Here is a 16083-nt window from a genome sequence, read left to right as displayed (position 1 = left end):
CCTTGGTCCAAGATTCCCCTAAAATGTCCCTACAGGAGGCACACTTCCTTCTAGAGCTATGCGTAGACCTAGTTTTTTCCGCAGCTTTCTAAAAGAAAGGAGAAAGAAAAAACAGAAAAAACAGTCAATCAAAAGCTCGGGATACAACCCTGGGAGTGCACTAGACCCTTTTTATAAAACGAAGGGATCTGAGCCTCCCCTCCCCCCTGGCCACCCAGGGGGTCTGCCCCCCCACCCATGATAGAACCATACATTGGGGTGGGGGGATCCTAGATAAAGAGAACCCCTCCCCAGGGTGCTCTTACCTTAGGAATGCTGGAGACAGAGTCGGTCGTTTGAGCCTCGGCTTCCGACATGACTGCAGGTGGCTGCTTAACACCGAGTTCCACGCTGCCTGCGCGCGTTCTGAACTCATCTCCAGCTTGTGCCCGGCCCTCCTATCAGCTCCACGACCCAGAACCGGAAGTCGATCGAGGTCAAGCCTTCGTTTTCCGCCGGATACGACGTCGCCCGTCGTTCGGCCCGCTCGGTTCAAGAAAAAAAGGAGGCGGACTGTACCCCCGTACAGGGAAATCATCCGAACGGCTTGCCAGCTGCGTCCCTGTAGACGCGATAGGAGTCCCCCACGACCTGAAGCCGCGCTCGACTCGGAAGGACGTTGGTTGCGAACGGTTTGAACCCGGCTTTTTTAAAACGAAGCCCCTGCTTCTATCCACCGGGCTCTTCAACGTCAAAATGGCCACAGCCTCCCCGACTGATCGGCCTAGTTCCTTGCACAGTGTCTCCCCGCCGGAGGAAACACTAATAACTGAGGTCCGGCAGGGGAAGTAAGAATTTATGGGCTGGCGCAGTGTTTCCAGAGGAAGAGGAGGAGTCTATCTCTCATAGTGGCTGTCCTGAAAGACGATTAGGGGAAATTAAAAGTCAGCAGCTGTAGTATGTGCAGCTGCTGGCTTAAATTTTTTTGCAGCGGTGGGCAGACTGCTGCTTTAAAACAAGATATTTCAAAATGGCAGTCTCCAAACTTTCTAAAAGGTCAATTTACTGTCCATGAGAATCTAAGGTGGCTGAAATGAGCCAGAGCATAAACCATGCCAGATCTTTAGGCATTATGGGAGAAAAAGTGCCCCAGGATTGAGAGTGGAAGGAATACTGCCCCAGTGTCAGTAATTATGCCTCAAGGCCCAGATAAGGAAAGCAAAGGATCACATCTGGTCCCAGTGAGACCACTGGTCTATAAGTAACCCAACTAGTTTGAGGAACTGCTTCAGGATAGACTTCCTAGTAGTGTTAATCATGGAAAGGAGGGGGGGACCTCCACAGGATTTGGTACCTAAACTATATCAAAACATATTTTCACTTAAATTGTCCTATAGATTGCATTTATAACCCCAATTTGATACATACCTCAAATTTTTCATCTGTTTACAGTGTTGCCATAGTTACAAAATGGCTACAAAATAAGGTAGGCATTAGAACCCCATAAAACTATTTATAAACCATTTTGCAAGCATTTTATATTAAAGCAGAAAAGCTTCATGAGATCTTTGAGTGAAGTTAGCCAATGAAAAGGTTGATGCTTTGCCATTTTGTGGGAATGGCATGTGCTAGACCCTTATCCCTTAAGAGGATAAGGCATCTAACCCAATACCAAAAAGTCTGACCCAAGAATAGAGTGCCAGTGTTGGCCTGGCCAAAGTATCTGTTGACTCTAGCATGGTGCCCTCATACTCTAACCAAGAAAGACCAAGAACCATTCCAAGACCGACACTGTATTCCCAGGAAGAAAGGATGTGCAGTCAAAGATGACCCTCCCATTCCCATGATGTCCATGATTGACCCCCTAAACCAGCTTCCAAGCTGCACTGCAGCAGAGGGCAAGAAGACTGAATCGGTCCTAGCCCCGACCTTCACAAAAGACTGGGCACTAGCCCCCCGATCCAGCAAGGACTGAGATTGACCCAGTCTCCAAGCCCTCTGCTACAGAGAAGCCCATCAACTAGCCAGTTAGCCAAACAGTACAAAATAGGAAGCTCAGACCATTTAAGAACAGCAGACCCTTCACTTCCAGAGAGCGAGACCCAGGGCCCAAGCTCTCCGTAGACTTCCCAAGAGGGATCAGGGAGTTAAAAGCCTAGCAGCCGGCTATAACTTGCAGAAGGATCCAGAGGAGAGCAAAAGAGACGAATCGGGAGTCTCGGTAGGACAGGGTGGGGCAAGCAACACTGCCAAACCGAACTGCAAGACAAGCTCAGTCATTCAGCCTAGGAGTGCAATCTGAAGAGATATCAAACTGAACTAGGACTCGTCACTCCTAGACCCCAGAACCTGGGGACCACCAACAAGTGGTTAAACCCAAGCCCATGAGTTACGATAACAGTTCATAACTCAATTAGCAGTTTAACACTGGGTCCACATAAATGTGTGGCTAAACCCAAACGACAGTGTTTTTATGAGAACCTACCATTTGATGCTGCGGGGCCACAGAGGAAATTCCACGTTGCTTTGAGCTTTTCGTTCCCAGTAGTACCTAAACAAATAAATAAATGGCATCATGCCCACTGAAATCAAATGCTTAGCTCAAAATAGCTACTATAAACTTATGAGAAATGTGGGCTCTAGCATTGCCGACAACGCTGGTTTCCTAGAGCTCATTATCACTTATCAAGTATGCAGATCTTGGATAAAAGCCCCAATCTGCATACTTGACTGGAATTAAACACCAGCATGATAGCCTGGTAACTAGCCTTGTCATATCAAATCATTTCATATACAAATATCGCTTTAGCAAAAACGAAAAGATAATGCATTCAAAAAGGCAAAACAAAGTTGTGCTTCGAGTCATGCGTACACAGCCTTGCAACACAAAGTAATAACCACTGCCACACCTGCATGATATTGCAGCTTAGCCCATTATATTGGTCTGGCCAGTAAGGATGAGCTCAGGCATGTTCATAACCTGCACATGCAGAGCCCGCCAGGAAGTCAGCACTGCACAGAGATAATCACAAGCAGCGAGACATATTCCCACTCTACGGCTGTAGAGTTGGAGAAAGGTCTCACTGCCTATGATTAGCACTGTGCAGTGCCAATTTCCTGGCGGACTCTGCACATGTGGGTTGTGAACATGCCTGAACTCATCCTTACTGGCCAGCAGCCATCACAGATCCTTCCCCTTATGTCAGTGCTGCCAGTCCTACTTCAGACACCAGGAGGCTCAGGAGGGATGGAGTCTGGTCATATTTTCATGTTAAGTGGCCGATTAGTTGCTAGGATAAGAGATAGTCCTAGAAACGAGCCACTAGCAACATGAAAAGTTGGCCAGTTTCTGCACCCCATCCAGACCCACTATGTGCCCTGCTGTGTAACATAGGACTATAAAAAAAAAAAAAAAAAAAAAAAAAACTGGGGGGCGAGCATGCGTCCCACAAATTCACAATGATGGTGGGGGGGCGCAGAGCATGCATCCCACATTCAAAATGAGGGTGGTGGTGGGGGGGGCGCAGAGAGCATGCATCCCACATTCACATCCTTGATGCAAAGCCTGTTTCCATGTGTTCATCTCTAGAGACTCTCTAGAGATGAACACATGGAAACAGGCTTTGCATCAAGGATAAAGGCTGTGTGGCTCATGTGACGGTTCATCCAGAACTTCTGTGCTTTTGCCCTGTTGATCTCATTGACACTGAGATCTATAATTCTGGTAAGCGGCCCCCCTTCTCACTGGTGGAGGCGATTGCTTGGATTCCCTTTAACACAGAGCATTGTGGGTGTCAATTCCATATTTTCACTTTGGAAGAATCAACACTATATTATTTCTGGGACTCTCTGATTTTTTTCTCTAAAAAATTTTTTTTTTTGTTGGGTTTTTTATGTTCATTTATTACAACTAATTGGTGGTGTGCCGGTTTATTTTCTTTAATACTGACAATTTATGTGATTTATATATAAGGGATATGCAATTTATGCTAACTATATTATGGGCACTGATTACATTTTTTGTCACTTGTATGTTTAATAGATATTACTCACTGATTTAATTTATTTTCTTTAATTTTTCAAGCTAATTGTTTGTATCCCTTTTTGTCACTATTTTTCCTTGTGATTAGAAAAAAATTTTTTGATTAGAGTTTTTTTAAGCGCAGCTCACTTTTTTCACCTATTCAGTCTATTATTGGAGTATTACAATTCGGGTTGCTGCTTGTAGGGAATTTTATATTTTTTAAACTTTTTTGAATAGCGCAGTTCACTCTTTATATCGTGTTTATGATTCCATATTATAAATAGTAGAGGACAGTCATTAAAGTGATCAGAAAGAGGCTACATCTTCATGCACACAGATCGAAAAATTGGGAAGGAAGTCCGGTAAAAATCAATGAAGACATCTTTGGGTTGATTGCTTTTCTTCGACCTTGCTGGCACACCAACACTGCTAGAAGTTCAGTTGAGCAAACTCATTGAAACGTAGGCAGGAGCTAAAAAAGAGGATAAAGGGTTAGAGATGAGACATTGATAAGCAATCCTTAAAGCCCATTTCCACATTGGCAGCTAAATTGTGTGATTTAGGAGGGGCACTGTGGAGACCATTAACGAAGTGGTGGTCAACTTTGACACCGAGGGCCTCAAGTGCATATGTATTGCCCATAAACTCTGCTCTGTTGGGACCACAAAGCCCGCAATCAAAAGGGAAATCCTTTGCAACTACATTCTACTCTCCTCTAAGGTGGACATTAAATGAGGTTATACCCTGCCCAAACTAACAACTAGCTTCCTGACACCAATACATCCGGTGTGAACTTGCAGACTTATTCCAATAAATAAAATTTGGGAAGATTAAACCTATTAGTGTGGGAACGACATGTGTCATACCTTTTCCCCTTAAGGGGACAAGGCATCCTGACTCCATATCTTAAGCCTGATCCAAGAATAGGGAGCGTTGATTTTGGCCTGGCTGAAGTGTTTGTTGACTGTAATATAGTGCCCTCATACTCCAACCAAGAAAAACAAAGAACCATTCCAAAGAACACCACTCCGTATTCCCAGGAAGAAAGGATGAACAGTTATAAGAGAATCCGCCATTCCCACTGTAAGCCATAGTTAAACTTCTAGACTAACTGCCAGGATGCACTAGAGCAGCAGACAAGGAGACTGAATACAAACTAGCCTCGGCCTTCTCGGAGGAGTGGGCACTCCTCCCCCAATCCAGCAAAGACTGAGATTGACCCAGTCCCCAAAGCTGCCACTACAGAACAGCCTGGCAACCAGTCCAGATGCCCAACTACAGCTCACAGTAAAAATTTAAGACCGTCTTGCAACAGCTGACCCTTTACTTGCAGAGAGCGGGGGCTCCCTGTAGACTTTCCCAATAAAATTAATAAACTCAGCCATAGAAAATATTGACTCCCTGTAGAATTTTCCAAAAGGGATCAGATTAACATTCTTGCTTAGCCCTGCAGAAACCAAATCCTTGAAACCGATGACCTTCAGGGTAAAGCACAAGCTGTGAGTGAATGAGGCAGAGACTCGGGTGAAGCAGTGTTGCAATGCCCTGCCCTGCTCCATCAAAGCTCCTTAACGCCCCAATAACCCACAACCCAAGGAGGAAGAGACTTCAGACTGAACAAGAACCTCTGAGCCCAAAACTTAAGAGCTATGATAAAATTAAATGCACCCGCAGAGACTTACAGAGAGCGGGGAGCTCCCTGTAGACTTTCCCAATAAAATTCATAAACTCAGCCATAGACTATAGTGGCTAAAATGGTATAAGCCAATATAAAGCTTTGGGTCCACAAAAAAACTGAGTGGCTAAACCCATGCAGCAAGTTAGGATGAAAGCTCATAACTCTGCTTTAGACCTATCCTACTTGGCTATCTCCTTCCTAACTCAGTGTCACAAAGTAGTACATTCATTTTTGGGTCCACAACATTGAGTGGTTAAACCCAAGCAATGAGTTATGATGAAAAACTCACAACTCAGACAGATGATTGAGCTCTAAGATTCTCGCTCTACTTCCTAATCCTGCGTAACCAAGTACATTCATTTTTGGGTCCACAACATTGAGTGGTTAAACCCAAGCAATGAGTTATGATGAAAAACTCACAACTCAGACAGATGATTGAGCTCTAAGATTCTCGCTCTACTTCCTAATCCTGCGTAACCAAGTACATTCATTTTTGGGTCCACAAAATTGTGTGGCTAACCCAAGCCATGCTACCTACCATTTGCCAGTACTGCAGGAGCAGAAAAGGGATTTCATCTTGCTTTGACTGTTCATGGCCTTTCAACTAGTCATGGAAAATAATTTTTTTTTACAATGGAGTCATGCCTATGTATTCAGAGATAATGAAATCTGAGGTCCAATCTAAACCATGTCATGCAATACAGACTTTCACTGTGAACCCAAAATGCTTGCTGTATGGTTAAACCTGGCTTCAATGTGTTCCAGGGTCACTTAGCCCTGAATCTCTAGAGCCGTTAAAGCCAGTGGGTTAAATGGAAAAAAAAAAAAAAAAAATCAGATTCCTCCATCCAAATGCGGGAAGCCTCCCCGCTCATTTTATTTTGACAGCAGGGAGACTCCCTTGCTGTGAGGCTAGGTTCACACAATGCGATGCGAACAGCGTGATTCTTGTGCGAGTTCCCCCATCGCATGTCTCACAGGCAGGTCACAATTCCCTCTGGGAACCTCTGTGGGTGTCAATACAAAGTTAAAGTGGAAGTAAACTCATGGATTTAAACAGTTAAAAAAATTAAAAAAAGCATGCCGGGAATGCCAACTGCACATTGGCTGTGCTCTCAGCCAAACTATCAAACCATCCAATGGCTGGTGTCATAACAAATCACATGTGCAGCACCATAGCAGTTAAAGATTAAAGCAGAGGCAAAGAAGGCAACTTCCTTGGCTGAAAACGATCGGGGAGTTTACTTCCACTTTAATGACACCCCCAGTTCGGTTGTCAGTACGCGCTATGAAATGGTGCAGGAATCGGATCGCATTTGATCCGATTCAATTCCAGTGCGGAGCAAAAAAGGGTCCTGCACCCTTTCGATCCAAATGTGATGCAAATTCAGCCATATATAATCTGTATGGTTGAATTCACATCGCACAGACATCATATGTGATCTGCACAGCAATACAGTGTGAAATCGCACGCGGACGTCCAACGCCGAGATCATGTGAACCCAGCCACAAAATATACAAATCAGATTTGAATCCTACTGCCTCTGCAGCACTTATCGAGCCGGGATAAACAGACTTCTGTCCAGCCACAGTGGTCACATATTTAATTTGATACATACCTCTCAGTTTACTCTCAGACAGCATCGTGTTGCCATAATTCAGCCTTGGTGGGCATCTCGCCAGCTACAATATAAAACGTAAGCCTTAGGATCACATGAAAACATAAGCGGTTGAAGGGGTTTATCAGAACATCAATATTCAATACTTTAGTAATACTGGCTCAACACTGAACTAGGGGGAAGGCTTGCGCACCTCATCCACACCCCCAGGAGCTCAATCCATGCCAGACACTACCAACCGAACCATAACATCTCACGCTTAGGCACCGGGAACCTGGTCACCACCAGATCGCGTGGTTAAATCCAAGCCCATGAGTCACGAGAAAGGCTCATAACTCAGTTTAGCAATGAAATTAGCAACTCTGGTCCACAAAAACCATGTGGCCAAACTCAAAACTCAAGTAACGATAAAAGTTCATAAACTCGTCCCGTGTTTATATAAAAAAAAAAAAAAAAAAAAAAAAAAACTTACCATTTGATGAAGTGGCAGGGCCAAAAGGAAATTCCGTATTGTTTTGGGCTTTTTTTTTCTCCCGCTAGAAAATTGAAAAAGATAATAAAATGATTACAGTAAGCTTGATCGCGCAACATGCCATTTGCATTTCACAGGAGGTCGGCGCGCAGAGGCCTCAGAAACAGAAGTAGCGTGAGCAGAGACAGCGTGAGCAGAGACAGCGTGAGCAGAGACAGCGTGAGCAGAGACCTCATACGCAGGCGCAGCGTGTGTCCCAGCACGCGTGTTGCCGCATGCGTCCCGACTTGCATGTGGCCTGCATACATCCCGACTCGCAAGGGTCAACATGCGCCCGACACAGAGGCCAGTGTTGGGGAAGCTCTCCGCAGACTTCCCCCAAGTGGGATCAGAGTGAAACTCGCCACCTGCATCTCTTTACAGAGAAGGAGCTCCTAGAAACCGGTAACCTTCATGGAATGCTGAACACTGATGTGAATGAAAGCCAACCAAGTTCTCCGCTGTGACAGGGCAGGGCATGCAACACTGTCGACACTGAACTTGGGGGGGAAGGCTCGCGCACTTCATCCACACCCCCGGGAGCTCAATCCCTGCCAGATGCTTCCAACCGAACCATAACAGCTCACTCCTAGATCCCCAGAACCTGGCCACCTCCTGTGCTTTTTCATCTTACCATTTGCTAAAGCTGCAGGGCCACCAAGGAAATTCCACATTGCTTTGAGCTTTTTTCCTCCCACTGGAAATTGAAAAAAAGATCATAAAATGAAGGATGGGGTCAATTTCACCAAAGTCGAATAAACCAAAATAGATGCCATAACCCTACCAAGAAATAAGGAATCTAGCATTACCGACCTACCGAAAAATGCTTCCTAAATCCCTTACCTCCCCAGAAAAGTATCCGTATTTGGGGGAATGCCTAAACCTGCATACTTGTCTGGGGTTAAAGAACAGCATGACGGCAAACTGGTCATCCACCAAAATATTCCATGACTGGAGTAAACAGACATAAAACACTCCCGTCCCCTCCGAGGAATTACCCACAACTACAGCCCCACTTAATCCAACCATACAAGAACAGACGTCTGGAGTGAAAATTGGCTGTAGCGGCCATTTATTAACATATAACCAATAAAACACATTCCTTGAACGTGGAGTGGAGGCAACTTGGGGGCGCTCAAGCTGGTGCAGAACTACAAGTCCCATCATGCCTCTTGGAGTCATTTTAAGTGCCAGCAATGCCTCATGGGAAATGTAGTTCCACAACAGCTGGAGGGCCTACCCCTGCTTTAACAGAAACATAATAATCACAATGATACATAATTACAAAGATACCCAGAGAAAATGGAGGCTGGACTGGAGGTAATAGAAGGCATTACAATGACATTTAATCACTTTCAGACCGGACCAATTTGCTGGTCAAAGACCAGACCACTTTTTGCGATTCGGCACTGCGTCGCTTTAACTGACAATTGCGCGGTCCTGCGACGTGGCTCCCAAACAAAATTAACGTCCTTTTTTTCCCACAAATAGAGCTTTCTTTTGGTGGTATTTGATCACCCCTGCGGTTTTTATTTTTTGCGCTATAAACAAAAATAGAGCGATAATTTTGAAAAAAACGCATTATTTTTTACTTTTTGTAATAAATATCCCCCAAAAATATATAAAAAATGTTTTTTCCCTCAGTTTAGGCTGATACGTATTCTTCTACATATTTTTGGTAAAAAAAAAAAATCGCAATAAGCGATTATTGATTGGTTTGCGCAAAAGTTATAGCGTTTACAAAATAGGGATAGTTTTATAGCATTTTTATTAATAATAATTTTTTTTTTTTACTAGTAATGGCGGCGATCTGCGATTTTTATTGTGACTGCGACATTGTGGGGGACCCATCGGACATTTTTGACACATTTTTGGGACCATTGTCATTTATACAGTAATCACTGCTATATAAATGCAGTGATTCCTGTGTAAATGACAATGGCAGTGAAAGGGTTAACCAGTGGGTGGCAGTGTAGGGGTTAAGTGTTCCTAGGGGTGTGTTACTAACTGTGGGGGGGTTGGGCTTTCATTTAGTGTACACTGATCTCTGCTCCAATCACATGGAGCAGAGATCAGCGTCACTAGTTGCTAGGCAGAATGGAAAAATGTTGTTTATACAGCATTTCCTCCATTCGGCCGCTCCGTGAGACGATCGCGGGGATGCCCGCGGCGATCGAGTCCGCGGGTCCCGCGACCGGACTCATGGGGGTCCCGACCAGCGCGGGAGCGCGCCGCCGGCGGCGCGCTCCCGATGGCACGGCGGCAACGAATATTGGACGTACATGTACGCCAATATTCCTGCCCGTGCCATGCTGTCGACGTACATCGTCGTGCGCTGGTCGGGAAGTGGTTAAAGTAAACTTTTACCAGTATTTTGCATATTTAAAATGATCATATCACAAAACAAAAACCACAAAATCAGCATTTACTACTACTTTAATCTAACAGATTTATATCTCCCTTCATGTCTGACCCCTAGTTAAAATGCCCATATATCCTACCTCACTATATATTACTTTTACTGTTCTACAGTATAAATGAGCCCCTTATAGTAGCGATTTTCTGCTATAAAAAAAGGACTCCATTTTACTTTATTTTTTTTATTTTTATTTTTTTTAAACATGACAAAAAAAACATGCTGCTGCTACTAATCGTCTTAGGCCTGGTTCACACCAATGCATTTTTGGTGCTTTTTTTTTTGCAGAAACGCACTACAGTTCATTTATCGTTGTTTCCTATGAGACATGTTCACATATTAGCCAATTAACCAAAATAAAATCAGGAAACTAATCGATTATGAAAATAATCATTCGTTGCAGCCCTACTAAAAACGCATACATGGTTTATAGTAGGGCTGAAACAACTAATAGATTATGAAATTAATCAATTACCATTTTCATAATCGATTAATCGGCCAGTAACAAAATGGGGATAAAGTTCATGACTAATGATATTTACCAGATTGACCCTTTAGTAGTATATGCAAAATTTATATGGTATATGCACTACATATGTCCCCTCTAATGGTATATGCACTACATATGTCCCCTCTAATGGTATATGCACTACATATAGCCCCTCCAACGGTATATGCACTACATATAGCCCCTCTAATGGTATATGCACTACATATAGCCCCTCTAATGGTATATGCACTACATATAGCCCCTCTAATGGTATATGCACTACATATAGCCCCTCTAATGGTATATGCACTACATATGTCCCCTCTAATGGTATATGCACTACATATGTCCCCTCTAATGGTATATGCACTACATATGTCCCCTCTAATGGTATATGCACTACATATAGCCCCTCTAATGGTATATGCACTACATATGTCCCCTCTAATGGTATATGCACTACATATGTCCCCTCTAATGGTATATGCACTACATATGTCCCCTCTAATGGTATATGCACTACATATGTCCCCTCTAATGGTATATGCACTACATATGTCCCCTCTAATGGTATATGCACTACATATGTCCCCTCTAATGGTATATGCACTACATATGTCCCCTCTAATGGTATATGCACTACATATGTCCCCTCTAATGGTATATGCACTACATATGTCCCCTCTAATGGTATATGCACTACATATAGCCCCTCTAACGGTATATGCACTACATATAGCCCCTCTAACGGTATATGCACTACATATAGCCCCTCTAACGGTATATGCACTACATATAGCCCCTCTAACGGTATATGCACTACATATAGCCCCTCTAACGGTATATGCACTACATATAGCCCCTCTAACGGTATATGCACTACATATAGCCCCTCTAACGGTATATGCACTACATATAGCCCCTCTAATGGTATATGCACTACATATAGCCCCTCTAATGGTATATGCACAACATATAGCCCCTCTAATGGTATATGCACAACATATAGCCCCTCTAATAGTGTATATAGCCTCTAATAGTATATACAGTATATCTCTCCTCTAATGGAATATACAGTATATCTTCAATAGTGTATATACAGTATATCTCCTCTAATAGTATATATCCCCTCTAATATATACAGTATATCTCTTCTGTCTGTTATTCTCAGAGTGGATTAGATATTTTGCTCCCTACCATATAGTTGGTTATTTATATTCACCACTGCATATAGAGATTTTTAGAACTAAATTGACTTTTTTTTAAACTTTACACATTAACTAAATTATACACCACCTTTTTTTTTTTCTCTCTTTTTTTTTAGGTCATTAGCCGATTAATCAAAACAATAATTGGCCAACTAATCGATTATGAAAACAATTCTTAGTTGCAGTCCTAGTTTATAGTGCAGCTGACAGCTCAGTATACATCGGGGTTTGGAAACAAAAATAAAACCGTCCTATAGGAAAGTGCGATAACCAGAGCAGCCAATCAGCAACTGACCGCCATACGGTTTTACAGCAGTCATGTGATTGTTTGCTATAAGGACATTATACATTGATAATTGGGGCTTATTTAATATTCAGTAAACTGAGCTATTAATGCAACAAACCTCCTCTAAAAATAATTCAATCGATGGCCCATGGCCAAGGCCAGCGCCATGCCTGCCATCGATCGCCAGCGGCCAAGGGCCAGAGCCATGCTTGCCATCGATCGCCAGCGGCCAAGGGCCAGAGCCATGCTTGCCATCGATCGCCAGCGGCCAAGGGCCAGAGCCATGCTTGCCATCGATCGCCAGCGGCCAAGGGCCAGAGCCATGCTTGCCATCGATCGCCAGCGGCCAAGGGCCAGAGCCATGCTTGCCATCGATCGCCAGCGGCCAAGGGCCAGAGCCATGCTTGCCATCGATCGCCAGCGGCCAAGGGCCAGAGCCATGCTTGCCATCGATCGCCAGCGGCCAAGGGCCAGAGCCATGCTTGCCATCGATCGCCAGCGGCCAAGGGCCAGAGCCATGCTTGCCATCAATCGCCAGCGGCCAAGGGCAAGAGCCATGCTTGCCATCAATAGCCAGTGACCAAGGGCCAGAGAAATGCTTGCCATCAATAGCCACGGGCCAGATCTATCTATCACCAGTGGCAAAGGGCCAGAGCCATGCTTGCCATCAATCTCCAGTGGCAAAGGGGAGGCATGCTTCCTAGTCACCAGCAGTGGCAAGAGGAATGCATGCTTCCCATTGATCAGCAGTAGATTTTAGCATGGATTCCCCTGGAGTTGAGCTCTGCAGCTTTGTGTTCAGGCTTGAACACAATTCATAGGGAAGATTAGACCTTCAGATTGGAACATTTAAACAAAGTGCACTAAAAATTAATGTAACCCAGAGCTTCTAACTCAACATATCAAACATCACTTACCAAACCAACATTGCAGCAGCAAGCCATGTGCTCCATCTGTAGACCAACAGGGCAGACTGCTCCAAAAGTGGGCGTATTTATATGGAAAGCAGACATTTTTTTTTTTCAACTTTATTTGTGACAGCACATAGCTGACAAATCTAACAAACTCTCCAAATAAGTTCAAATAACTCTTATTTTCTTTTGCAAGCAGAGTTGGGACTTGTAGCTGTTCCTGGACAGCTGCAGATAAGAGGAAATAAAGTAAAAATGATAAAAAACTAAAAATAAAAAATAAACTGCAAACTGCATGGGGGACTAGAAAAGGTCAGCTGACACAGCCATGCCCTCTTCAACTTTAACCCCTGATTGCCCAGATTCAGTGTTGCTTTTGCAACTTGCTTAAAAAAAAAAAAAAAAAAAAAAAAAAAAAGGCAAAATAAAAAGAAAGAAGAAAAAAAATAAAAAAAAATAAATAAAAAGAAAATAAAGAAAAAAAAAAGTTTGTCCTTTTTATCCGGTAAAAATTCAGCAACCAAATTATACAAATAGTTTTATTCAGTAATGCAGAGTGCGTTATGGGGCCCTGTTGTGAGACGCACATTGCCTTTTCAGTGCGTTTTTTTTTTTAATCTGTTGTGTAAAAAAACCAAAAAAAAAAAAAATGCATAATGCGTTCTTCATGCTTTTTTTCTCCATGGTGGGGGGGGGGAATGGATATGTAACTCAAAAAGCGCGCTCAAAAACAAGGCATGTTGCTTTTTTTCGTTGCGTTAACATAGTGTGAAGTATACTACTACAACTATAGTGGAAGATGTTTTTTTTTTTTGGTGCGTTTTTCACAAAACGCGCTAAAGACGCAAAGCACACAGGGCTTTTCAAAAGGAGAGCCCACAGGTTCACATCAAATACATAGTATTTAAAGGGGATTGGCACCTCTGGCACACTGGAAAGCTGCCGGAGCTCAGCAAAGGCCTTAAACTTATAGAATTAAGTCATACCGAGGCCTCTATAGTAACATCAAATGTGATTGGTCGGTATGGGTTGGCTGCCAAGCATCCCAGATCACAGGGGACAGCCCAGGGATTGCGGACGCTGTTTGAAAAGGTCAGTGTCCTGCAGGGTGTCCGGAGTATGGGGTGGCAGTGGGGTGATAGTGTAGGGAATGCAGGGTGCCTGGCACTGTAGCCGAGGTTTAGTTGCAGCTTCAATTAAGAGGCAAAACACCATGATAAGGAAAGCCACCACTGACACCAATGATATGGAGCTTCTTTATATCAGTCACCAACCATATGGTTTATTTTATCTCACATACACCAATAATGGGGCTAATTTCTACTCCCAATGGCACCAGGTGCCAGTCAAGGGGAACGGTTGGTTGTAACATGGGGATGTGATGGGCCTGAGCTCAGGGAACGTGTGCCCCAGGGAATTCTGGGGTCTTTCAGAGGAGTCGGTTGGAAGAGCTGCTGTGGACACTGCACCTCTGGCCATGGACACTAACATTTTGTTGGCCAGGGTCCACAAGCTGGCCCTCCAAGGTCAGGCTGAATGGCTTTTCTGTCTCCTTACACTTGAGATGTCCCCCCCTCCACTGCCACCTACGGGGGCCCCCGGATGCTAGGGCCAGCAGACGCACCCATCCTCCTTCCCGTCTGAGCCCCATTCCTTCAAGGCCTTCCTATTCCCCTTCCACCATCCACCCCCCACGTCCCCCTGGAGCTGCTGTGGCTACTGATCCTGGCTCCCTCCCCCCCCGCTGCCACCCGCCGCAGAATCTCTCCCCGGCGGGTCCCCCCACCATTTCTACACAGCCCGGGCCGGGACTCCTCTTGCCCGGCCCGCTCCCAGAGCACAAGAGTTCTCCGGCGGTCCGTTCGGGCTCCTCTGACTGTCCCTCCACGTGGGTGCCCCACCCCTGCTCACTGCTTGTGGGTGCCGGTTACCGCTGTCCTTGGTTCCCCCCAGGGGGTGGGAGGGCCACCCGGAGATTGTCCCGTGGCACCAGACCCCAGGCATGCCAGCCCGGAGCTGCTGCATGGGCCTCACATCCTTCTTCCTCCACGCTACTTGGATCTGCTGGCGTGTCACTGCCAGCGTCTCTGCCTGTGCCCAGCAGGGTTGGAGTGTCAAATTTTGATGCTCTCCGCTCTTCCTCTGCCAGATCCACTGTGCAGCCACATATCCCCTGTGGCATGTACATCCCTGCCATCCCCTGCACCCGGCTGGGTGGGGGATGGCAGGGATGTACATGCCACTCACCCCCTGCAGTGTACCCACCTGGGTGAGGGATGTTAGAGCTGCCCATGCCGCTCACTCCCTGCTGCTGATCCCCACCTTCCCACGTCCCCCTGCACCCAGCTCACTGACCTCTGAAAATCAGAAGCTACCTGCACCCGGCTGGGCTGGAGCTTCCTTCCAGACGCCTGCTGCCACAGCCTCGCCCCACCATCTCCCTGCGCCCAGTAGGGTGGGAGATTCCCATTGTGGGTATGCCAATGAGACCTTGCCCCTGCCTGCTGCGCGGCAGCTTCCTTGGACATTCGGGAACTGGCTGCAGGGGTTCTGTGCTCATGCCGGGAATGCTTTGTGAGCATTTTCCGGAGTTAGCTGCACCACTTTTTTGCTACCTTGATCTCATTTGTGGTGCCTACAAAGTGTATGGGGGCCAGTGTTGGTTCCACTACGACACGCAGTTCCATCAAAAAATGTCATCAAGTAAGGAGTTCCGTTTTGATTGCCCGGACCGTAGCCTGTGGTTATAGCTCATGTGCCCCCACAGGCCTTCCTCCTTTCAGTCCCCAGCTTGGCAATCCCTCCGGAGCATCGGCTGCCCCCAAAAAAGGTCTATGCTGGCTATTCAATGAGAGCCACTTGAAGTGGTACACTGTGTGCGGTTTTAAACACGACTGCTCACTTTGCGGGGCTGCTCACCCAGCCAGCCGGTGCTTCCGAAAGGGAAAACAACCTATTTCC

At 45.3% G+C, this 16083-nt stretch overlaps 1 long non-coding RNA gene across 5 annotated transcripts; it reads right to left on the bottom strand.

The window, feature by feature from the left end:
- Positions 1-922: 922 nt before the first annotated feature.
- Positions 923-8503, bottom strand: LOC143923555 (uncharacterized). 5 transcript variants are annotated; one of them, XR_013261737.1, is made up of 5 exons: positions 7773-8403; positions 7301-7364; positions 6220-6285; positions 4151-4475; positions 923-2530 (listed from the first exon to the last, which is right to left on the bottom strand). It is a non-coding gene; the product is annotated as an uncharacterized LOC143923555 (long non-coding RNA). The 5 variants fall into 5 exon arrangements; XR_013261735.1 differs by lacking the exon at positions 7773-8403 and adding an exon at positions 8446-8503 and having other exon boundaries at positions 924-2530; XR_013261738.1 differs by lacking the exon at positions 7773-8403 and having other exon boundaries at positions 925-1453; positions 2465-2530; positions 7301-7414.
- Positions 8504-16083: the final 7580 nt, after the last annotated feature.

Source organism: Lithobates pipiens, unplaced genomic scaffold, assembly GCF_037356315.1.
Source record: "Lithobates pipiens isolate NorthernLeopardFrog02 unplaced genomic scaffold, aLitPip1_a1.2 Scaffold_22, whole genome shotgun sequence".
Lineage (NCBI taxonomy): Eukaryota > Metazoa > Chordata > Amphibia > Anura > Ranidae > Lithobates > Lithobates pipiens.
This window is presented reverse-complemented; position numbering and strand designations above follow the sequence as displayed.